General features: G+C 31.7%; 2 long non-coding RNA genes across 3 annotated transcripts in view; one reads left to right on the top strand and one right to left on the bottom strand.

The window, feature by feature from the left end:
* The window catches only part of LOC143227090 (uncharacterized), a 246,500-nt gene that overhangs the window by 157,728 nt on the left and 61,013 nt on the right, over positions 1 to 27,759 (bottom strand). The window lies entirely within an intron of this gene.
* LOC143226927 (uncharacterized) lies at positions 71 to 16,469 on the top strand. The gene is made up of 4 exons (XR_013014814.1): positions 71 to 155; positions 15,108 to 15,187; positions 16,220 to 16,324; positions 16,458 to 16,469. It is a non-coding gene; the product is annotated as an uncharacterized LOC143226927 (long non-coding RNA).

The following is a 27,759-nucleotide window of genomic DNA, read 5'->3' as shown; positions in this document are numbered from 1 at the left end:
ATGAATGATATAAATATGGTTCTTTTAACCTGAAATATTCATGAAAACAGCGAAATTCTAAACATTCAACATGAAAGTTCTATTTGCAGCTCTGGTTGTGCTCGTAAGCCTGATGTTGATGGACGCTAGCGATGGAGGTTTGAAACAGATATATGGTAAGTTAAATTTCACACTTTTTAATCTATACAGTATTAAGTCGATCGTTTCACTAAAGTAAATGTTCTATTTTCATATTTCTACTTATTAATTAGAAAAACGTGGCATAACGAATGTGGAATAAGATATTGAAACAAATATTTGTAATAAACACAATTACATAACGAAAAAAGATCGAAATTGTCCCCTTAGCGCTATGCAATTTTCAATGGTGCTAAGGAGTTGAAAGTCAGTTTTCAAACCTGAATCAAGTATCTTTCATCTGAATTATACTTTATCTTGTGTAATGATTTCACTGAGCTCTACACTGTTATACTAAATAATATTTTATGGTTTATTATCTGAGTAACATACGATAACTTAGTTTATTTAATCATGTTTTTTATGCAAACTGGTTCGTGAGTTCAGAGAAATATCATTTTATGTAAATCAAACATGTTTGGTTTGGTTTGTCTTGAATTTTGCGCAAAGCTACACGAGGTCTATCTGCGCTAACCGTCCCTAATTTAGTAGTGTAAGATTAGGAGAAAGCAACTAGTCATCACCACCCTTTGCCAACTATTGGGCTACTCTTTTACCAATGGATAGTGGGATTGACCGAAAAATTATAACTCCCCAACGGCTGAAAGGGCAAGCAATTTTTGTATGATTGGGATTACGAGTCGAGTTCCTTAACCACATGACGATGCCGCCCAGACGTGTTTGTGTTTTATGCAGACATATATGTGGTAATGTTATTAATTATTTTTCATTAATTAATTATTTATAATATATAAAACAAAGTTTTGTTAACGTTAATATACCAACTGGAACCGATATTTTCTTCAGTGAAAAACCTTCTTGATTATAAGCAATTGTTTTTTACAAGTTTTAATTGTTATATTTAGGGTTAGTTTGAACCAAGAAAAGGAAGCTAAGTATGGCAGAATAATATTTTCTTATTTCTTTCTTCGTAATTTCTCAATCGGAAAAATTATTCGTTGAACGTTTAAACCTGAATTTGTTACGTTCTAAAATAAAACACGTTAGACTTATTTCAGAAAACTATAAGAGGGTTGAAATAATATCTTTCATACACAGAACATATTTCATTCTGTAAGTTACCCAAAACTAGAAACAGTTGTGGAACATTTCAATGTATGTAATGTATCACGTGTAATTCCAATACATTTATTTTATTCTTTCTGTGTTAACACAATTTCTAACTCGCCCTTACACGTTTTTCTTTAGTTCATTATCACTATGGTAAAAGGTTTCACTATTTAACATTTTGGGCCAGAATTTTCTGCTCCCAATAAATATTAATCAACACCGTTATCAACCGTCTACAAACCTGTCAGTTATACCCACACACCTTCTACCAACCTGCACATCTATCACAGTTCTAATTTTTGTGTTGTTCAAAACCTGTCCTTCAGCTTTAACATTTTTTACTTTGTAACCTGCATCAACTCTTTATTTTTTCCTATCCCATCCATTCTTTCACAAACCTTCACAACTAGTGCCATTAAATAGTTCTTGAATTTACAGATTTTATGTTACATTACGTAGAAAATTTGTCTTTTAAGGTAAAAATTAAGAAACAAAATTTTGATGAAAGGACAGAAAACAATTACGTTTTCTCATGTTATTATTAAGAACTCTACTGTGCACTTTCACATTAACTGTAGAGTGTAGATAATCATGAAGTACAGATTTAAACTAATTGTCTGTTACACAATAGTACTAGTTTCTTTTTATACTCGATTTTATGAGTACGAACTAAAGGCTCCCAGTGACACAGCGGTATGTCTGCAGACTCACACTTCTAGAAAATGGTTTCGATACATGTGTTGGTAGAACACATAGTGTAGCTTTTTGCTTGATTCCAAAGAAGCAATCAAGTATAATAAAGTTTGTTTCACAGCAAAACTACATTGGGCTAACTGCTTTGTCGATCTCGAAGAATCAAAATCCGGATTTGGGCGTTGTAAGTTTGTAAATTTATCGCTCTCTGACTAGGGCCACTTATTAAAGAAGCTGTACATAATATAAAGGCCCAGCATGGCCAGGTGGTTAAGGCACTCGACTCGTAATTCGAGGGTCGAGGCTTCGAATCGCCGTTGCACCAAACTTGCTCGCCATTTCAACCGTAGAGGCGTTACAATGTAACAGTCAATCCCAATATTCGTTGGTAAAAGAGTAGCCCAAGAATTGGCGGTGGGTAATGATGACTATCTTCCTTCCCTCTAGTCTAACACTGCTATATTAGGGACAGCTAGCGCAGATAGCTCTCGTGTAGCTTTGCGCGAAATTCAGGACAAAACCATAACATAAACTACAAAAGTACAATCTTTATTATAACAGTAAACATACATGGATGTGTGTACTTGCTTGCACGGTGAATTGACACTTTGATTGGATCTGTTCTCTCTAAACTGTACTGGTGAAGCTTCAACAAAACTGTTTCAATTTAACGTTCCTTACTTAACAGGTAATGTGGAATTTACCCATACCACCTACCGCTGCTCACGTAATGGTAATTATCGTTCAAATCTATAACCTACAAACATCACCTGACCTACCATCGGGTGTAGCTATTTATATCTTACGCAACAACCATTACAGGCGTACAAATCCACACAATGCTTTACAAATGTCATATCTAAAAAATAATAAAAAACAACTAGAACACTATTAATGACTTCATTGAGCATGCTGTATGTGAAAACTTCATTCTCAGAATAATTAACTAATTCACATTAAAATAAGAAGTTAGAAAACGTTTAGTGTGTTCATATAATACAATACTCAAGGTTAACTACGTATTTCAACAGGGATGTATGGCGATTTTTTTAATCCATAAATTCAATAACACCAATTTGTAAACGTAACTGTTTCTCAATAGTGTTCGGGAATTTACCTCGTATGCTTCTGATATTATAGTGTATAAAAGTTTTGAGATCAATGTGTCTTCTAAGATGGCCTTAGAGGTATAACCATAGTATAACCATGGGGTCAGCCCACAAAACAACAATACAGGAAATTAACATTCGCTTTCTCATATTTCAACTATTTCTAAATTATTGTCACTTGACTTCTACATCCTTCTGTATAGTTTACATTATTGTATTTTATTTCTGACGATAATAAATAACCAATAATAAATATAATATTTTTCAAACTGAATACTGTTTATGACAGTGTTGGTTAATGAAATTGTATGTCTGCTTATCCTTTTTGTTGGAACTGTAGTTAATTTAAACAGTAGCATCGCTATACATGAAGTACACGAATACCTGCATTTTACATCTGGCAGAACAAACCCACCGAGCAAAGAAACTGAAATATCTGTTACTTGTCATTATGTTAAAGCAACAAATTGTACACCGGATTATGAAACGTATGTTGGTTCTTAATATAAAAGAGGATTAAAGTACTTCTAATCTAAGTAGACACATGTTCTATATATCAGACTATAGACGGAAGTTTCAGGACAGAACACAAACCTGAATTTCAATACCAAACTAAAATTGTGTATTTTGTATGAGGAATTAAAATATTGAAAGAAACGTAAGGCATTATTAAAAAGTATGCCAGTATGGCATTTGTTATTTTTATACGATATCTCTAACAGCATATTTAGAAAATAATCAATGATACATATCACACAACTTTTCTCAGTAGTGTTTCACTTCACAGACTTTTCACCATGACCTTATAAATTTCATTTATTTTTAACCAGTGTTAATATTAAATTTTATGGACGTCAGATTAAATAAGAAACTAACATGAAATGAACACTCATAATGAAATATATGTTAAAAAAATAAATAGAAACTGTTGACTAGTAAGGAACGTATGTAGCAACTATACAAAGGTAAAATAGATCTTTTTGATGTATGCGTCTTCACGAAATGCATTGATAATGTTGTATTAAAACAATTTTGAACAGGAAAATCAGAATTTTCGTGACAACCACAGATATCATAAATTCGTAGTGGAACATTTTGTATTAGAACTACATTTTAACATTGTTTTATATTCATGATACGGGTGATACTATCTTGGGGCGTGCAAGGACTTATCCTGGTGGAAAAGAAAAAGTATAAAAAGGTGAGTTATAGAATAAAAATATATGTACTGGTTGGCCAAAAAAATAAAATAAATTTATTGTATTCATTAATCATACTTAAGATTAATTACTTCCAATGAAAGATAAAAACATAACATATTCGGCTTCTTATTTTATTTATATGTTAATTCCATCAGTCTTTATTTCCTTAAGAAGCTTTTTTCTGAATCGCGATTAAAGCTAATCTTGCAAGTTTTTCTTGTCATTATGTATTCCTGGTGTAGCGCATTCTTTTTAAATAAGACAAACACGCTCAACTGAGGTACTGGTGGCTGGAAGAATCAAAGTTAACTCACGTAACTTTGTTGGTAATTGCTTCTTTTATACGTCAGAAGAAGCCAATATATCATTCAAGATATGTTTCTTGTGCTTAAATACAAGTATAAATTTGAAATTTTTATTCAGAACATTATTCATGTAAGAATAATTTTGTAATTTAAAGAATATATTATGTAACAAAAATACTTTTAGTTTGAAATAAATCCTTTTCTAGTGGGAAAAAAACACTAAAATCAGCTCAAAAAAGAATACACATGTGGTTTCACTACATACACGATAATTATTCACGGATTAATTCTATCTGATTTTACTCATATTTACTATAGATAACTGTGCAAATGTTTGTATATGTTCAACATAAAATATTAATTTTAATTTGGAGGAGATTTAAGCCAACTTTGAGAAAAGATACAATGATGTCCGTGGATCTTTTCAGGCCACTAATTTAGTTTGACCGTTTATATATACATCGCTCTCAACAGAATTTGAAGTCAACAATTCAAGACATAAGAAATATTCGATAGAATAAAAAACAAAAAAATATTTATTTTTCTTCCTACTAGTGTAAATACACAATCAATTAATAATTCAGTCAATTACAGAAGATACCAATGTTATCATCTAATATTCCTTCTATTGTTTTGTAATTCTTTTCACTTTTGTAAATACTTTGTTTTTTCACGCTGTTCCAATTCTTTATTTCTTCTCATCTTTTCACACGTACGATCATATATTTGAACAAACAGGTATTTCCAGTTATTCTACTCAGTTTGAAAAGTAGGGGGTAGCATTAATTTAATATTAGAACCTACCGTTTTTAATGATGCACTACCTGTGGCTGTGATCGCATGGTTCTCGGGATATAGACTCCAATTAGTCGTCGGTTATTTCATGGAGTTAGAACAATGAGATTCGGTTTCGAGCCCAATTAACCTATTCTGGAACTTTGTGCAAATGTACATACAATGTTTACGAAATATTTAAAAATCTATGACATTAAGTAATTCCATTCTATGGTTCTATAAGTAAGAACTGTGGAAGTAGTTTAAACTGTTGATCTGATAATAGTTCATACTTGGCATCACACCAGTACTCTAAATAATGTGGAACCAACGTAAACCGAAGAACCAACTCAGTTTACCTACCGATCGCTTGAACGATGTATTGTCATAGAAACAAAGTTATCAGAATAGACGTTTAGATAAACTTTCATCTTCTTTAACAGAAAGAGTTTCTTTCTGATCCAGAAAACGATACATTCATGGAGATATGATGAATACATCACTTCTTAGCAGGTAAATTCAGATGAAAGTAATAATAATTTGAGATTAGTTCTTGTTATTGTCAAGAGTTCATTAGCGTAGGTCAATAGGAACGGTAAATGCTGACACGTCATACTATTGAAGTTTTATTGTTAATATATATATATTTATCAGATACATGTTTTTAGAATAATTCACCAATATTGCCACCAGTGTTTATATATATACGAGGTCTGTTAAAAAAATACGCGGACTGACGTCATAAAACAAAATGTACTTTATTTAGAAGTTACAGGTCTGGGTCCCCTACAAAGTACTCTCCTCCCCAACGCACACACTTATCCCAACGGTGTTTCCACTTGTTGAAACAGTCCTGGTACGCTTCTTTTGTAATGTCCTCCAGCTCCTTCGTCGCATTTGCCTTAATCTCGGGAATTGTCTCAAATATTCTTCCTTTCAAGGGTTTTTTGAGTTTGGGGAACAAGAAAAATTCGCAAGGAGCAAGGCCAGGTGAGTAGGGGGTTGGGAAGAACAGTGATCGAGTGTTTGGCCAAAAACTCACGAGTTCTGAGGCACAAATTTCGCAGCAACGAGGTGCATCTTCAATTTTTCGGTCAAAATCTCGTAATATAATCCAACTGATATCCCACACTCTTCAGCAAGCTCCTGACAGTCAGACGTCGATTTGCCCGCACCAGGGTGTTGATTTTGTCGACGTGTGGGTCGTCAGTTGACGTGGAAGGACGTCCAGGACGCTCATCATCTTCAATGGACTGTCGACCATCCTTAAAACGTTCATGCCACTTGAAACATGCCGTACGCTTCATAGCAACATCACCGTAAGCCGTGTTAATCATAGCAAAAGTTTCAGTCGCAGAGTTTCCAAGTTTAAAACAAAATTTCACAGCAAGTCGTTGCTCCTTCTGGTCATTCATTCTGAAATCCGCCAAACGAAAAATTCGCACTTCACTTAAAACAGCGTAGCTAATATACAAATGAAGATATCTGCAATCGGGAAATGGCGTCGTAATCAGCTGATCTGTGCGAACCTAGCGACACCAAGCGGATTTCCCTGGAACCAACTGGAGCCGCGGAATTCAAACAGTCCGAGCATTTTTTGAACAGCCCTCGTATATATATATCCACTTTGATTATTAAAACAGTAGGTCTGTTTAACATTTCATACCAATATTATATTTGTATTATAATATACACGTGTAAACATAAGTATAAATATTTGTACTGAAACCTTTAACTGGGATCCAACAGTAAGGGCTTGTATTATAATAAAGTGTTACAATATAAAAGTGACCAAATTTATGTCTCAGATCATTCATTATGGAAACTCTGGACATTTAGTTATCATGTTGAATAAACATTTAAAACTTTCATGAAACAAAACATATTATTGGTATCTACTCAACAGCATCTACTTACATCAGACCCACTACTCCTAAATGTGAAGAGCAGTTATGCTGAAACGGGATGCGAACCAGAGATCCTCTGATTAAAAGACCTATTCATTAACCAACTGGCCATGATTAGCTCAAATTGATAGGATAAGGTTACTTTCTAGTTTGGATAAGGGTAAACACCTCCTCCACCTTTTATACTACGAGAATAATTCTTTAGTGATTTTAAAATAACATGTTTGTTGTAGAGTGAAAAGGTAGTTACAAATATTATTTATTTAGAATATCAAGAAGACACTATCTTAATCTGGAAAACTTTGATTAGTAAATATTTCATTCTGCATGATGGAACATATTTCATCTGTTAAAGCACTAGGTTTTCAAGCTTGCATTTGATGTGATATATCATGAATACTTCGACTTGATCCTATAGAAATATGTTGCACTACTACTCTAAAAAGTAAGTCATACTGTGTTTATCTTATACGTAGTGTAAGTAAATATTGCTACTCTTATCCTTTCCATGAAAATTCATTCTGTGCTAACAAGTGAAAAATCAATGTCTAAATTAAAACACTTTGTCACTAACATTACATAGTAATGTAGAATCAGTAGCTAAGATTTATGGATAGAGAAGATTGTTGTGTATCTATGGAAATGTAAAGTAAGTAAAGTGGAGTAAGCAGTAATAAATGGATTCTGAGAAAGTCAGTAGCGCAAATCTTCATTGTGGAGAACAAATAATTCTTAAGCAAGTTTTACCAAACATCAGAAGAAGCGATAAACATGTAAATAATTCTATATTTTATTTTGATGATCTCTTAGTTTCGAATAATATTTTCGTTTCACATATTTTGTCTGATTTTAGGCTACAGAAACAATTGTGTTACATAATATATCAGGTAAGGATATTTAGTGAGTTATGCTTGATATTTCAATATACTCTGCATATCTGTTTTCTTGTATAGTATGTATTCATAATTTATTGTTTGTTCTATATATGTGTGAGTTTTGCACAACACGTAGTCGAGAATGTCGTTAAATTAATTTCATTATTCTCAGAAACAAATAATACCTGTTACTGCCTTGAGACAATATTGCTTAACACAACACATTGTGATAAAAATATATACATAGTGGTGTTTTGTGATTATTCAAGTGACTTTTAGAGATCACAGTCCAACTTTTATTATATTAAACATCACCAGTTATATTAGTGGTTAACTTTAGTAAATACTATGCTTCTTGTGTGCTAGTGAATGTTATATTTAGTCAGTATGGTTTGAAACAACATATAGATGGTGTAATCCGGTCTTGGTTTTCAGTAATAAGTCTTGAGATCAAGAGTAAAAGCAATTGCAGCACGTATTTAACAATAATTATATACATTGGATGTTTAATTAGTACTCTAACAAAAATTGTTCATTTTTTGTTAAAATTTTATGTACAGTCTCATTACTTCATGTGAAATTAACTCAATACATTAATCAATTTCTTAAGCAAATCTCCCGTTATCTAATAGACTTTTTAAATACATTTTTAAAAAACAACATAGATTCACTATTGTAGTTATTATATACCTAGCCAAACTGATAAAGACAAACAAAAGAAAATCTCATTCCTTTGAAAAAGAAACTTTTTAAAATTTACAAATGATGTTAAAGCTCAGGAAAACAGATACAGAAGCAGAAAATAAAAACTCTACAAAATATCCGGTGGTTATGGCGCCAATAGTTTTTTCCTGCTGTTGAATCTGTGAAATTTTAATGTAAATATATTTCTGACAAGAATATATAATATTGAACTTTACGAGAAGAAGAGTTTACATCCAGATATTTACTACAAAGTAAATCTGAAACTAATTCAGTTCGTGAAGGAAAGACTGAATGGAATTTAACATACAACAAAATAGTCTTTATTGCAAAACATAGACCATAATTAATGTATTTATTAGATAAACTAATTCCAGAAATCAATCACTTGAGGATACAACACGAAAAAATTTTAGAGCAGAAAGAGTAAGTGTATTAATTTAGTGTTGTTACCGAACAACAGTAAAGTCAAAAGATAAAACGTGTTCTTCTCTTAGACCTACTCAAAGTGTCAAATACAACGCAATGTAAAGCCCGGTTGAACTCAACCTACATGAAGAAATACGGTAATATCTCCTTCTCCATTTCTCTTTAACATATACGAAATTTGCTTATAACCCATCAAAGTAATCAAGAAATTCATCAGTTCCTGTTAATAAAACAGCGAGTATTTAGCGAAAAGTCTCGCGAAATCTCTTCTTGAAGTAGATATTCAACATGATTTATGTCGTGTGGAGGTGGTAGGGAAAAAGGAATACTCCAACTTTGTACAGAAATGGATAAAAACAAGCAATGTTTATTTTAGGACCATAGTGTAGCAGTTGAAATTGAAAACCACCAAATCAGACAATAAATGGTAAATTCTACGTTAAAACTGATAGTGATCGAGTCGAAATAAGACAATATCTTGTTGTCATGGTTTGCGGTACCTTCACGATTAAAGATAAGCATGTATATGTTTTCTTTTGTCCCAATGGACATCAGGATACCTATTTCTCTGGGTATCCGGGTGGGAAAATGATCTATTGTAGGCAATGAGAAAATTAATGAGAACCTGGGGTCTCTTACCACCAACTGAGGATTATATTATTATTATTACCTGAACAAAGGGCTGATGTTTAGCTATATTTAAACATAAATGATCAAAATTTCACTTTAATATAACATTACATGTCAAATGCATACAGATACTAATAATACTGTTTTAATCATCCTATGAATACGAAACTAGTACGAATAAACATCTCAATGTTTCTCATAATAATATGAATTCTAACACGCTTATGCGCAGCTTCTTTTAAAACATATAAACAGGAACAGTTTTGTAACATCAGTTATTTTTTCATATGTTGTATACAATGAAACCTACACTCTTGTGTAGCCCTCAATCAAATTATTATAATCAATTATTCTCTCAGCTAGCCAAACTACCCAACTTACTTTGTAATTTAAAATTTGTAGACGAAATCTAGAAACTTATATTTTCAGTATTATTATATTTATTTACGTTCATCACAATTTCATATATTCAACAACACATATCAGATGTTGTTACGACTGTTGTCTACATATCATTTTAAAACGGAGTTCCACAGTTTGTTTGTTTTTTCACAAAAGCCTAAACTAGGGCTATTTGCGCTAGCTGTCAGTAATTTAGCAATGTAAGACAAAAAAGAAGTCATCTAGTCATTACAAAACACTACCAACACTTGAGCTGCTTTTTTACGAACTAATAGTGGGATTGACAGTCACATTATAACCCCTCACGCGTAAAAGGATAAGAACGTTTGGTGTGATGGGGATTCGAACCCGCGACCTTCAGATTAAGAGTCAAGCGACCTAACCAATTCTACACCTAACAAACGAGTATCGCTTAGTCCATCGATGTCTGATAAGGCCGAAAGCAAGCAATTAAAAGATTTAACGTAAAGGAAATACCATGTATAATTCTACATATTACTTTACGTACGTCATGAGCCTAAACAAGATTATTAAGGGCTACCTAAGAATGAGAGGAAATATTGCTTCCCTTTTGTAATACTCTTCCTGAGTAGGCGTTTCTTCAGCTCTCACTTTATTCATAACTACACTGCTCGTTCAGACATGGCTTATGTAAAATCGATATACAGAGTCTGCATCTATCTTTATTTAATACTTTTTAATAAAAGTCGTTGGTATATGTGTCGCGAAAACGAAATTGGAAACAAGTTATAACTATAAAGACAGAAATATAAAATATTTGGTTAACTTTATTTGATTGTTTGTTTAAAACATAGTGTATACAAAATGCACATTTAAAGATCTCACTTAACTTCAGTTGTCATCTGTTATTCTGTACTGCACGGCGGGTGTCATTTAATCATGTATGCATGTTTATCTTGTGTTAAGTGTCACTCAGTTACACATTGTCCTCTTCTTTACAGTTAATTGGTACCTTCAATCTATTTTAACAATATGTTTTCGTGATAATTCCCAGGCACAGATTTCCACAAATATTTGGTTTATTTTTCACAGGCATTGATGGGGGTACGGATGTAGTTCTGTGTCTGTAGCAGAAAATTTCCAGGAATTTGAAGCTCTTTACTCCTGTGTTATGGATTAAATTCAACTAAAACAGAAACAGGCCGATAGATACTTGGCGATTATTATCGTAGCAAATTTTATCATTTTTAATCAGGGTGTGATTAAATTACAAGAAAATGATTATAATTTAAAACAAAAAAACTTAAATATATTGAATATTTTATTTTTAATGAACAATGATATGCACTAGTTCCTTGAAAATCTGAAATTTATTGCGTTTCTAGAACTAACGCAAAGAAATCAGTGTATGTTTATTTATTTCTACAACAATGAGTGTAAGTTAACGATCACACGATATCAACAACCACTTGATAGTACTGCCTGAAATAACTTCCTCTGGTTCCAATGGCGGACTTATGGTTGTGTAGGTTCAGGGGCTAATAATTTTAGGGCCCAACATCTCATGTAATTTTACATAAAATAAAATCGTCAATGGGTCCCTATTAAGACTATGGGCCTTGGGACTGAGCCCCCTCTAGCCCCTATCTAAGTATGCTACTGTTTGGTCCTTTATATATTTAAACACGCGCACTGTTTGCTATAATTAAGAGAAAAAAGAAAAACAAAATGGTACGAAATTAGTAACGTCTTGTGCAATCGCAGTACTTCATTTTCATTTTTTTTTTTTTTATGTAGATACCCAATTCCACTGATTCTTTATAAAGTATAATGATATTATATGGTCCACAATGACACAGCGGTATGTCCCCGAACTTACAACGCTAAAAACCGGGTTTCGATACCCGTGGTGGGCAGAGCACAGATAGCCCATTGTGTAGCTTTGTGATTAATTCTAAACAACAACAATAAAAAATTATAAAGAAGTATTGAATTCAAAATTAAAATCATAGAGACAGAGTACCATTTAAGACTCAAAAAATGCTGAAATTGTTTCGGACTTCCAAAAGTCAAGAACAGTTTTAGATTCGGGCTCTATTTAGCACAGATCTATATGAGAGAAAATACAAGGCGTCACGGCCTAAAAAGGCCATGGCTATTGAAGCCCGGGATTTGTCAAGGCCTGGTCTAGATTATTTCTATAGCTTACTCGGAAAATAGGCTCTATACTTGTCTTTTTAAAATTATAAACACTATAATTCAATACTGAAATATCAACATTATTCCACTATTATTTATAGTTTGCTTTTCTTATATTGTATATCTAAAAATAAAATGCGTACAAGAATCTACGTTGTGTTTTTCACAGACCACGGAGTCTTACATACAGCAAGTGATATCAGAGCTATCTCAAGCATTCTAATAAATGTAAAGAGTGTCTGTATGACAAACAGGAAAATCCAAAGAGTTTTCAACATATCAAAAGCCTTGACGTATCTGATAGTAGATATGGTTTTATATACGTACAGTATTTTTAATTATAAAAAATTAGGATACATTATACAACATTTTATTTAATATATTTGAATGTATTCAAATTTTCATTGTTATGTCACACCATTGAAGTTTCAGAAATAAATCTAAAAAACCATTTTACCTCTCACTATTAAACATTTTCGGACATACATACTCAGAGATCTGTGTTTGAACTTCAATGTGAAAATCCTAAAAAATATTTTTTTTGTAAATAGAATAACTGATTAGTTTGAACATATCTTTTATAACAGTACTAGCCTCTAAAAGGGTAATATTATTAACCGAAAAATGTTAACAAGCCAAACAGAATTTTTTTTTTTTAAATATAATATACCAAACATTTATAGACATACCTGTCATCTGATTTCTTGTTTTTAATTTCTGTTCATGAGATAATATGCTGGAATTAGAGTGACAAGTGTCAGTTTCTGACAACTCAAAAGAAAGTGCCAAATAGTTATTCTAGTGGTAAGTAGTTGCAGTGTAATGTTAAAATTATTATTAGAACAAAGGTTAACTACTAAATTTCATTACTAAAGTTTTACTATATATATATACTGCTTCAGGAAGTTATGTTCAATCACAAGTGATAACTCTATTCATCATTACAGTGAATTATAAATCCTTCATAAAGAGATGGGAAAGTACGAATTATAAATATTTATGCAACAGTTGCAGATGGCTGTTAGTGTCAAGCAGAGGTGTCGCTACGCTCTGGTACATGGAGGCTTATGCCCCGAATACCTATTTGGTGTTTTAAAAAATTAGATCAGAAAACCATGATCGATATCATATTTTGAAACGCTGAACATTCTCACGCATGTCGGACCTAGCTCATACTCTTTTAAACACGTAGTGACACGTGTGGTACAAAGATATTACCAGATTTTCAACTAACCAAATTCTCAAGTAATTTGGTAATAAGTGTCAAGTTATGTATATATCTTTTTAATACTTACAACACCATTACCGTGATTTACTTCTGTGTATATAAGTGCGTAACTTATAATATTCAACTTTACTGAACATTAATTTTAAATTACTAGCCAGAAGCAGGGCAGCCATTCGGCAACTTCAGGCTTTATCCTACGGTTTGATCTGACCAAGGAATTGACTGTCACTTCTATAATGGTCCCACAGCTGAAACTGTGAACCCTACTATCTGCGCCTTTCGAAAGCTACCCTCTTGGGCGAAACCTCAAACAACTGCCCAAAGACGTAATCATTTTTGAGACATATTGGTGTTGACTCGTTATATTAAAACTTACAGAATGAAATAAAGTATTTATGTATAGAAACTAACGTCAAACATATTAGTTTATTAGTCTTATATACTAAAGAAAGCAAAATAATACACAAACGTATTAAAGTAACACACATACAGATTTTTATAAGCGCCTTAGAATATACGTACTATTAAACTGCACTATATTTTACTTTAGTTGATGTATCTACACATAACTAATCCAGTCCATTGTGTGTATAACATGAAGATTCCAGAGGAAATGAAACTGAACACGAACAGGTTTGAGTCACGTTGTCCTACTGTATGGAATGAGGAGTCTGTAAACGATAGCTGCAATCATTCCCTTATTGGATGAAACCAAATGCAGTTTCTCCAATCCGAAATAAGTAGCGCAAGGATTGGTAGATATTCTAGCTAAGCTCTGTTAATGTTTGAACAATTAAAATTCAGGTCAAACTATTGGCTAAAAGCAGATAGATCAATCATATAAAAATGGTCTTGTTAGCTGAAATATTAATTAAAACAGCAACATCCTCAACATGAAAGTTATATTTGCAGCTCTGGTTGTACTCTTAAGCGTGTCGTTGATAAAGGGTGTCCTTATTAATTCAGTATGGCAAAATATGTGTAGTAAGTTCATTTTTTAGGTTTTATTGGTGTATATAATACTAAATAATCGTATTACTAGAATAAATATTATATTTTGAAATCTTTACTTCAGTAGTAGAAACACAACACAACATAAACTAAAGTAAAATATTATTAAACATTTTTTTCATACACGCAATTACATTTCTGTACTTAAAAACAGTAAAAAACTGTAATTTTATCATTAGTGTGAAGAGTTACTTTTGAAAACTTCAACAGACAACTTTCATCTGGGTTCTATATTAATTTGTGGAGTAATTTGACGATGGAGATATACACTGTTGTACACATTTATGATTTACAATCTGTTATAAAATGAAATAGGGTAACTTGTTACATTTGTTTAACATAATATTTCCAGAAAAGCTGGTTGGTAACATGAAAAACATATCCTTTTTAGGGAAATCAAATTTGTTTTTGTTTTTTTTTACTTTTATGTAGAGGCGAAAGCACAAAAGCCTGTGAAAGCGAACGAGCTGAAAGAATGCATGGACTCAGTTTTTAAAGACAAGTCAGACTGGGTTGGTATCAATCATATTATGACTAATAGTGTTTCGGTTGCAAACTCTTTCTTTGTCAACTTGAAGATGACCTATTAAGGTCGAAACGTTGTTCTCTGCTTATCAGGAAAAGTGTTAATACCCATACCAGCCGTTCTGAGATACATTTTTATTTAAAGTGGGTTTCTCGTTATCAAAATAGTTTCGGGTAATTCATTTTGAGATGGTTAACAATGTGTTGCTAAAGTGAATGTGCTAACTTTAGAAATAAATTACAGATCTAGAACGTAATTTTAAATTAATTTTACTTTAGTTAGTTATAATAAAGATATGCAAGTTGTAAATAATATTTAGTTTATATTAAGGTTTATTTGAGGCATTAAAAAAATCCTAAAAATCCGTGTCTCTTGATGGAGCAGGTGTGAAATTATAGACTTAAAAAGCTATAATATTATAGCGTATTGTGTGGCTAAACGAAACGATCAAATCAACACGAATAACAAGTGTATTAAAACAACATTCAAGTACGATAGAAGAATATCTTAAGAGCTTTTCTGTATTTTAAAATAATGAAAATTATTGATGCAACTTTGAAAAATAAAGTTATAATATACGGAAACAGAACATACCCAATTTGTAACTGATGTTTAACAAACTTTAAACTACGAGAAGGGAGTTACGTCAAAAAGAGAAAATATTTTGTTCTGTACACGGCAACAAAGTACTGGTGAATATTCTATCATATTGTTATATATAGACATAACCAATATATGTAGAACAATGCAACACTACATATATTTTATTTTACTTCTTTTTGTTATGTTTTTCACACTTTGTCTTTGTTTCAAGAATATCACTTACTTTCAGTTCATAAGCTGTTGTTAACGTATGAATAAACATATCAAGTTCTTTGCTAATAAACAAAAATTAAATACATAAAAATTGTTATAGCACAATTTAGGACAATTATATAATTTTGAAATATAAATTTAAATATACAATTACATGCTATGAAAACAAAGTTGATGCAGTTGAAAGTGTTTTTATCTCTAGCTTCCAAATGCAGTTCAAGAGTGCCAATTTGCAAAATTTCGTTATCAGAATTATGAAGACTATATGAATGAAATGTGCAAGCCAGAGAGATATGCTTTTAAAAAGGTGATGATAAACTATTATATGTATATTTTTATCTACACTTATACAATTAATTTCTGAATTATTTATTTATTCATTCGTCTTATTGTTCCATAACGAACAACTATAAGTAAAAAGTTCCTTTTATAACCAACAGGATAATACATAGTTGACAGTTCAAATGATGAGGTTTCAGTTCTCCTAAACGCGGAAATTTTGACTTCTAATTATGTGTTTTTGTTTTGTATTTTAATATTGGCAACGAAAACGCGATCTAATGGCTTTGCTTACGGGTCAGAAGTGTTGTCTAAATTAATTTTAAAGCTCTAAACAGATATACAATTCAAGAGGAAAAGTCTTCAAATACTGTAAGTGTATTTAGGTAAGACATACGTTACGGTTTGGGAGTTATCAAGAAAGATATGAATTAAAAAAATTATAATCACTCAAGACAGTTTTATATGTGATATCCTACAAGATAGCTACAATTCAGTTCTGAAACGTTAAAAATACACATTTTATATTTCTAAAAATTTCCAATCTTGTAATATCTAACATAACCTAAAAACTTATTTACTTGAATATGCGGGAAATCCAACAATGTATCAGCGAGAAGTTTGAAGAAGCTAAAGTGAATCCAGAATCTACACTCACTGCATTGATTAGCAGCTGTGTGTGAATACGTAAGTTAATAAGCAATAAAGTAAACAACTATATCAGAAGATGAACATCTTATTTGTTGAAAAGTCTTTTAACATTATTATTTGTAATAACATTTTAGATGGTTGTAGTCTCAAATAACATCACGTGTTGCATAACGGTTAGTCATTGTGTTAACAATTATTGTATCAGAGTTTCAGATTAAGTAAAAACTTCCATCAAAGTTAAGTTTAAATTAATGTAAATATTGTTATTAATTACTACGTTTAAAGACAATGAACGTTATACGTTTACTGGATACCATAGGCAACTAGGTCCTGTTGATGTCCTATACATCTATAACTACATATATAATAACACATTTTACTGGGGAGTGAAATACAACATCATTGAAGAAATATTAACTACTACATGTTTAGAATCTGAAATAAAGTAAAATAATGAAATATATATTAAATGATAAGTAACTAAGATTTATGAAATGAAAGATAACATTGTATTATTCCTAGTTTATAACACTGGTCAGTATTTTTGTCATTTTCTACAACTTTTGGTATTAAACAATTTGAGTGGCGTATTACATGAAACGTTATTAGTTCTCTTCTAAGTGAATTGATTGTAATATCTAATTATTTTAATAAAACTGATATTTACAGATTCAACGGATCACTTAACGGCTAATGAGGACCATCTTCTACACCTTACCTGTCGTATAAAAATCTGAATCTGTAGTGGTTTCCTTCTTTTTGGTATTTGTTTAACTCTCGAATACCTTTATCTGGAAAATAAAACTTTCATAAAGCAACGAAACTGTTATACTTATAGTGGTTTATTAAATAAGGTTAAGTTGTGGTGATTCAATGGGATCATTGATTAAACATCCTATTGTGGTTTTATCAGCTCCTTCTTTAAAGAAGGAATGTGTATTCTTTCTTTTTTAATTATAAAGTCTCCTGTATTATTCTCACACAGAACATTTCAACGAACAAAACATCCACCAATTTCAAATAAGAAAAAGTGAAAATAAGAGTATTTGAAAATTATCTCTTTATTTAAATGTATAAAGCTAATAAAAGAAACCCGAGTTTCTGCGATATTGAAATAACTCAACCTTAATTCAGAAGCTATTTGAATGTCGATATGTATAAAATTTCCCAAAAACATTGATACATACAACTTTCTTTTTTTAACACAAATATAGTTTAATATACAAACAACAATACAATTAATAATGACAGTTATTAAAAGTAATGATTTATGTACAACAGTATTACAAATTTACAAACAATACTGAGTCTTCCATCTGGTCTGAAACTGAATATTTTTCGACGTTTCACGATGAGCGAATTTATTCTTTGTTGATACACAGGTATTCTTCACTTGGCAGGAAGCTGTCTGTCTTCTTCACATATTAGTTTTGTCACCGACGAAAATTTCAAATGTTCTCGTAGAAATACTAACGTCTGATGTTAATTTACTGAAGTTAACGATTTGTAATGTTCAAAACCTATAAATGTTCCTTTTAAAAGATCTGTAGTTTTCCTATTAATAAGCCCTAATCACAGTTATACCTACAGAGGTTTCTATTATAATAAGTGTAGCAGACCAACAATACACTTTCTGACGCATCGATTTATCAACTTTAGGCAAGATTCTAGAAAGTTCGGTTGGCAACTATGAAAAACATATATTGTTGATTCTTACACTCGTGAATCTTCTACAAATTCAGAGATAAGCGGAATTTTCGCTATACTCAATGAATGAAAGAAACGTAGGTATTAAAATAAACATATAATATTAAAGCAGTTATACAAGGGAAAAGTTAACCAGTCACTGAAATACACCATTGACTCGTGCGATATTCTTACCAAAAAAGCGTGGAAATAAATATCACAGTTTAACACACTTACGCAGAAAGAGCATATTTAGGAACTGCGAATCAAGTGGCCTCACCGTGATGTTATAATTAATGACGTACCAAGCATGAGCTACATGATGTTGAATATTTATCGGTAGTAGAAAGGTATAACTCAAGTGTAATATAATATTTTTTTAAAGAGGTTATAATGAAATGATGATGTTCACTGCAATTAAAGTAGTCAAAATTGAAAGCAAAAATTATTATATGCTATTAAACATTATATTAAATAGTTATAGAAATAAATAAATCGTCAAAGACAAATATAAATCATTCTATGAACAATCAGTGATAATAATGAGTTAAAGAATTGTGTACGATAGTCAATTAGATATTGTGTGAACACGGAAAGAAAAAATAACTGGAAAATTGACATATTAAAGAAAGGGGTAACTAAATGTAAAATATTTAGCACAAAAAATTAACGTACAAACTGAGTAAGTGAAATAAATTATTTGTAATCATACAAGTTTCGTTATACCTCATGTGTAATATATTTTACTAATAATAAACTAGCGATTAGTGCAACGTATAGTTTTTTCTTTCATGAGGTTTTTAGCTATTTGCGCTACAGTCTTTGCAAAATATCGAATCCGCAAATATAGAGTTTCAAGTCCATGAACCTATTTTAATATTATAAATCCATAGACTTATATTTGCAAATTCTTCATATAACTAACGATTATAAATTAAATATGTTTATCCGTTTCCTTGTCCCTCGCCTTTCACAAAAAATACATGAATTGGATACACTTTTGTACGTGTAATAATAGTACACACACATATATACACTGCTGGCGAAATTCTTAAGGCCAATAAACATAAAGAAAAACATGCATTTTGCGTTGTCAGACACAACCACATATTTGAGTAGAGTTTCGAAATATGAAAATAAGAAAAGAGGAAATAAAAATAAAGTTTTTTTAGCATTTACTAGGAAATATGTGAACACTATGAAATTAGGCTAAATACTAGCTGGTCAACAGTTTAAGAAAACACAAAAACGAAACGTTAATTGGTAAACACGTAACAAAATTTAGTCATTAGTGTTCAAGCACTAGCGTTCTCAACATCTCCCACTGACATCGCCTGTGTTAAATTGGGTAAAGACATGGCAGAGTTTGAACGAACCAGAATTGTCGAGGTGCAAAAGAACGTCTCATCAACGTGCCATCGTTGGTGAGAGTGAGCGTAGTTAAACTGCTGTTGCAAATTCCTTAAAAGACCCTGAAGGATTCGGAACGAGAATTTCAAGTGGTCGGCCCAAGAAAATTACGCCGGCGTTGAGCAGGAGGATTCTACGGGTAGTCCGGCAAAACACAAGCCGATCGTCGAATCAGATTAAGAATCTTAAAAACGCAGAATGCAGCTCAAGAACAATAAGGCGAAAGAAAGGCTTTAAAAAACCGTAAACGTTTTGAAAGGCCACGCCTCCTTGCACACCACGAAACAGCTCGGCTAAACCTTCCTGAGAAGCACCAAACAAAGGACGTAAAAAATAGAAAAAAGGTTTTGTTCTCTGATGAGAAAAACTTTAACCTGGATGGTTCAGATGGCTTCTAACGTTACTGGCACGATAAAGATATCCCACCGGAGATGTTTTCTACATGACACAGTGGAGGAGGTTCCATCATAATCTGGGGTGCTTTCTCATTTCATGGAACAATGGAGCTTCAGGTTAAACAGAGGCATCAAACGGCAGCTGGGTACATTGGCACGTTGGAGAGAGCATCCTTATTGACCAAAGGCACTCGCTTGTGAGGAAATGACAGGATCTTTCAGCAGAACTAAGCTGCAATCCACAATCGGACACTGATTCATTAAGTTAAACGTTTGGTCTCGGAATCATTGCGTTCATGTCTTTGGCTTTACTATTTACACTTGGCAGCGAGCACAGAGATGTGTACTCCAATGGCACAGCAATATAGCTGCGGATGTACAAATCTATAAATTGGGTTTCAATACTATTAGTGGGAAGAACATAGAGAGCCAATTATGTAGCTTAATGTTTAACTTCAAAAAAGACAGCATAAAGGCATAATTGCGATTGTAAAACTGTATTATAAGTTTTCTTTGTAGTGTATTAATTTTAAAATAAATTAACTGTACACGTAAATTTAACAGTCTTATTTCACTCCCAATTTTTCTACAATCATCTTACTGTTTATCCCGCATATTCAGAATAAACATTATTTTGGCTCCTGATTCTCAAATGGATGAACTACACTGTTTAACTAATTAGTAAATACCTTGTGTACCGATATCCACCTATACGATGAGATATCATCACTGTAAAATGTCTTTAACTAAGTGATTACACAACCAAACTGTAGGTTATTACACACAAACCACAAGTAGTTTGGTAAGATATTTATAAACTGCAATGATTTTAAGTTGAATTATGCTATTATTACTAACCTAATGCCTGTATGACTTATTGTTAACACTGGTTAAAAATAATAAAAAAGTTACCAAGAAATCGATGAAAACGTGAGATGTGAAACATTTATGAAATATAATAGAAATGTGTGTAGTATATAGTTTTCTATCAAATATACTATTGCTTTCTAAGTAAGCTATTGCATATATTCTTGATAAACAGTAAATGCTCTACACACGTGCTTCATCATCAAATGTTTTCTATGATGCTTTACATCTCCTGCAATATTTTAATGATTGTGTTCTCTTCTATAGCTTCTGTAATAAGCTTGGTGTGTTAGGTGAATAACCCACGTATCTATCTAGGCTAGAAGTTATTTAATCCATATATAAATCCATAACATTTTTAACAAATACGTACGCTTTATGAGCTAGTGTTCCAGTCGTTGTTTTAAAATAATAACTGGTAAGAAATTTTTCGATTTCATAGCTCGGTGGGCTTATTCTGCCAGATATGAAAGGGATACGTTCGAGTACTTCGTGCAAAGAAACAGTAGTATTTAAATTCGCTACAATTTTAACCTTAGAATGCTATCATCCTTCATTTTATCGATGTCATTCTGAATCTTTAGCCTTTTATGTAAATTATTTTTGAACATGCATTCTTGTTGGAAATAAAATACAAAAAAGATAATATACGAGAGGTGATTCAGTGGTCCAAAGGAAAATAATTTATGATGTTATTAAAATAAAACTAGTAGTAGAATGGAATGACATTTCTCCAATGCTTTACTTTTTCGGCAACATTTTAACTTTTCTGTTACGACACATAATTTTAGGTTAATATTCAGACTAAGTTTTGTGTTCTGTTCCAGATCTTCTGTATAAACTTTGATATATAGAACACGTACCTACCATAAGTAGAAGTACTTTAATCCTCGTTTTAATCCAGAACTTTTCAACTAACACACGTTCCATGATACAATGTACCCCTTGTTGCTTTAACATAATAACAGCTTACAGATATTTCTATTTCATAGTTCGATTTGTCTATTTTGCTAGTTATAGAATAGAGGTGATCGATTACCTCGTGTATAGAGACGCTACTGCTCAAATTAGATAAAATTCTAAAAACAAAAATGCAGTCACATTCTTTGTGCTTACACTATTCCCTTTACCAATGTCATTTTGAATTCGAAGACTTTACTCAAATTAATACTAAATACGCATTTTTCGTTTGAAATAAATACAAAACGACGAAATGGTAAATCGACGAAACCAAATAATTTATGAGGTTAAAAGAGATCTTCTTCTTCGAACTTTTCTTACGTAACAAAATGTCTAATACAGATGAGTTAAATCACCTGATAAAATAAATAAATATTGATTTTTGTAAACTGGCTTACTGAATGTAAGTATAAGAAACTAGACATATATTCCAAGAAAAAATACACAGTTTATTGACAATTACTGTATTATAACTCAGTCACAAAAATGAATGTTTAAAAAAAAGTTTAGATTATGATCTTTACAATGATCGGACCAACATACAACATTAACAGAGTTCACTGTGTATGACATGGATATTATATTTATTGGTTTTGCTTTTGTTTCTCTGAATGTTTAGATTGATAACGAACATGTTAATTTAAACTGTTTTTATTTCAGTATACTCATTTCTTAGATGATTTTATGTTTCTAGTTGGCGAGATCACTTTGAATGATGGAACATAACATTGTGATAAAGAAGTTAACAAACAAAATCACTCAAAACTTGTAATGGCTTCAAAACGAAACCCAAAATTCGAGTATTTTTGAACATTAATAGTGATTATGCTTCATATATTAAATATGTTAAGCTCACATTATCCCAATCCATGAACTCTGATACTGGAATTAATACAAAGTTACTTTGAGTATAAAAAAATCAGACTTATTTGCCTCATTTATCCAGTACGAATGCTTTATTTATTTATAGCTAAGGGCATTGCGTTCAAGTCATGTATGTTCATGGAAACTGTCACCTAATCTGTGTACAGTTTACTCAGTATAGAGTTGTTTACATCTAGAACAGCGAATATAATAAATAATGTAATCTGATATACAGGTGAATTGGTCTTCTGTGTGAAAAGATAAAGCTAGAGTGAGTCGATAAATTGGTGATATAATCCCATGTTGGGCAAATAGTTCGTCCACAATGGCGCGTTCCAATAGTTTGTGTGTGTAAAGACGATCCAGTCTATAATTTGAATTGCAATAAACAGTTTTTCAAAGTTCTCTTATATTTAAAAGAAATTACAGTTGGAGTGGTAAAAAGGTTGTGAGACGTGGTGTATTTCTAGTTGGTGAGGTAAAGATGCGTTGGACAATTCTACTAAATCTAGTTAAAGAATAATATGTAAAGGCTAAAGGAACTCAATTACTATGTTTTTTTCTTTAAAGTGGAGGCAGCTTGTGATAAAGTGAATGTAGTAAGTTTAGCCTTTTAAGTAGTGTTGTCAGAATAGTTGTGATGTTTAAAATAACGAGTTATGTCATTTGCTTTATATTTGAAGACTGTGTTGTTGGAGCACAGACGTCTCAAAGATAGGAACTGTTTTTTATGAATTGTCTTTTCTTATCATACGGATGGAAAGAATTAAAATGTAAATAGGAATGGCTGACAGTAGGATTTTAATGTACGCTGATAATAAATTTAGCTGTGGAAATGCCTACAGTGTTGTCTAAAAGGTTTGCTTTTCGACTAGAGATTTGAGTTTATCCAGAACCACTTGCGATATTCATGTACTGATAATTATTATTCACATGTAAAATAGCCTAAAACTTCGAGATTTCACAAAACCTACCAGTAGAAAATACTACAGTTTACATTCTTGGGTGACTTGCTTTCTCCATGTAAAATATTATCTAGATCGAAACCCAATGACTTCCTTGACTACACAGATATAGCCACATACAGAGTAGGCATCAAAACATTACTATATAGACTAGCAATCGTCTTCTCATATTTCACTAGTTCTAAATTATTTGCCTGTCAATTGACCTCTAAATTACCTTGAATAATTCATCTTTTATATGTTATTCTAAAAGTAATATATAACAAAAAATAATAAATTTAACTTTTAAAGTCAGTGTCAACGAATGTAGCAATTCATAATAAAACGTCCTGAATTCAAAGAGATGTAGGTAAAATAAAAAAACAAGTGAAAACAGACATTATATAGTTCCACATTTTTTGCAATAATTTTAGTTAATTCAAACAGTACTTTAAGCACACGAACACCTACATTCCACCTCTGACAGATAAACACTATAAACTTTGTGATGGTAATATATGTGAGCTATTGTTATGTAAAAGAAACCAATGGTACATTTACTCATTCAACGTGTTTGGTTTAAAGCACTGATAAAAGGCTTGATAACTGAAGTTCAATGGAATTAAATACTTCTACCTTAGGTTTAAACATTTAGCAAACTTTATACATAAGTTCTAGAACACAATACAAAACTGAGCTTGAATCATATTTGCAAGAACGGCTCGTTTGGGTTGCGAAAATATTTTACGTAGAAGAGCAAACGAGATTCCCACTGTCCCTATCTACTATCCAGCGAAACCACAGCCAAGAGAACGGGCTTGAAGAAATCAGCGGGGAAAGAAGCATGCAAGATAGCCTTAGAACTCTATATCCGAGACCCTAACTCAACTACAGACATTCCCAGCAACTAATTAGCAACCCTCCTAGAATTCACCACGATAAAGACAAACTTCATGTTCAACAACCACAACTATATACAAACAAATGCCCTAAGCATGGGCAACCCAGTATCACCAGTTCTACCCAATATTTTTATGACACAAGTTGATACACAAGCAATTAACACAGCATTACATCCACCACTATACTAGTACAGATATGTGGATGACACGGTTGCGGGATTCAGATCTACAGAACACATACTTAGTTTTTTCAATCACATTAACTCTATACATCTCAATATTAACTTCACATGTGAACAGGAAGAAAGCAATCAAATATCATTTCTTAACCTCAAAATTACAAGAACCGACACACAATTCAAAACAGAAATCCACCGAAAAATCACCCATACTGGACTATACAATCCTCAGTACATGAAACAAATAAAAAACTCAACATACTAAGAAACCAAATAAACATAGCCATAAAACTATTCTCACCAGATAAAATTAACGATGAATTAGACAAAATAAACAACATCAACAAGTTTTTTTTCCACAAACCGTAGAAAACATTATACACACGTACCTAGACAGAAAGCAAAATCAACGCCAAAATTAAATATATCTCACGAATTAAAAAAATCACGAAACCATATACTGCTGCATACCATATATTCCCGACATCAGCAGACAAATAACCAACATTTGGCAAAAACTAGTAACAAAATATGACATTCCAGTTAATACCAAATTTATTCAAAAACCACACACAAAAATAAGGTCTATACTATGTAAAAACTACATTGACAAACACCACACCAACATTATTTATAAAATACAATGTGACAACTGCCACGATATCTATATTGGAGAAACAAGTAGAAAAATGGAAACCAGATTTAAAGAACATAAAAAGTCATCTTCACACGTTTTCGAACACTGCACGTCAAATAAACACATCATAACCATAGAAAAAACTCAAATACTAAATAAATAAACAAACATAAATAAACGCAAAATTAAAGAAGCCTTACTTATGCAACAACTAAAACCCCAAATAAACCAATGCAAAGGAACACCTTTAAACCTATATTAATAAATATAATCAAACATCTAAACACGCCCTCTACATTCCTACACTCAGTTACACAACTCCTTCCAAACATGTGGTCAGTTTCCGGTCAGTTACTTCTTTCTTTCTTTGTGAACCTGACGATGACCGAAGAAGATCGAAACGTTGTTCGCTCTTCTACGTAAAATATTTTCTCAACCCAAACGAGCCGTTTTTGCATATATATTTCTCTACAAGTGGGTTTTCTCGACAACACTGAGCTTGAATCAACTTAAAATAATGTACAGTGCCAGAAAAAGCGAAACGCTGTTAGAAATATAAAGTATTATTTATCATGTTATTATAACTAACAAGAACATTTGTTTCTTTCAAACGATATCACCAACAGCATATCTAGAAAAAATCATACACTAGATGCAATCTTTTATGACAACTTTTTTTTACATTTTAATAATGTTTCACTTCACAAACTTTCATTGATACTTCTGGTGACTCAGCTGTAAGTCTAGATTTTTATATATCTAAAAATCGAGGTTCTACTCTTGTGGTGTGCAGAACAACCTATTCAACATCGTATAAACTTTCATCGATTTTCTTATAGTCTGCTATTGTTTTGAAAGTATTAGCATGGAATCTGACACAAAAGTATGTTAAAATCAAACTCAAATAAAGGTTGTTAACGTTATACTTTAACATTTTTAACTATTGTACATTTCACCGTGTAAGTAAACCCCAACATATTGGTTATTTGTGATACGGGTAGCTGAGATTGAAAGAATATTCTTCCAAGAAAGATTACAGATAAAAATGTGGTAATTATAAACTCTAATAACAAAAATAAAGTTTGTATTTTAAATACAATTACCTTTACCATGTGAGGTTAGCTGTAAATCTACCGATTTACAAATAGTTAGATACCTTGTGATAAAAATAGTCTAAATAGATAACAATATGGCTTTATACTAAAAAACAAATAAACAGAGAAATGAAACTGATTCTATATAATAAAGGTAAAAAATCTAGAAATTAGGTATTAATCCGACTAAATCCAGAAAACGAAAGTTACAAAAGAATTTATTAAAACGAAAATTTATTTACTGATACTGTATATCCTAAAATAAAACAAACTGTTTTTTTTATATTCTAGTATTATGTATTAAGTTTCTAAGGTTCATAAAAATGTTTGCCCAGTTAGGTCATGTTCTCCTTTGATGCATATAATAATGAATTAGTGGCTTTTCGGTTCAATATTTTAGAACCACTGATTAGAAATTATTATGCTATCTTAACATGTAAAAAATAATTTTAAGAGTAAAGTGTATAGTGTATTTTTTTAAAAAGTGGGAATTTCACAAACCCGTGAATTTTACAACTAAGGAATCTCAGTTTTTCTATTTCCGATAATAATATATATATGACGAAGTTAATGTGTTGCTACTGGATCTAGATTATCCTCTTATTCTCGTCCCACGCTAATTTGTTCCCGATTTACCATGAAAGTGTCTTGAATAATGTCCGCAAGAATAGAATGTCTTACACGAATAATCTACAACAGTATCTCGATTAGAAATGGCGACGTTACAGGCCACCTTCAGGTTCGCCTGAAATATTTTTCAACTTATTAAAAAACAAGTGAAACAAAATCATAAACTGAATAGCTGTTGGAAAAATAAAGTAAGCCGAAATTGTTAAAACCTAACAAGAAGAACATACAACAATTATGCAAAAAT

This window comes from Tachypleus tridentatus, chromosome 9, assembly GCF_004210375.1.
Source record: "Tachypleus tridentatus isolate NWPU-2018 chromosome 9, ASM421037v1, whole genome shotgun sequence".
Classification (NCBI taxonomy): domain Eukaryota; kingdom Metazoa; phylum Arthropoda; class Merostomata; order Xiphosura; family Limulidae; genus Tachypleus; species Tachypleus tridentatus.
This window is presented reverse-complemented; position numbering and strand designations above follow the sequence as displayed.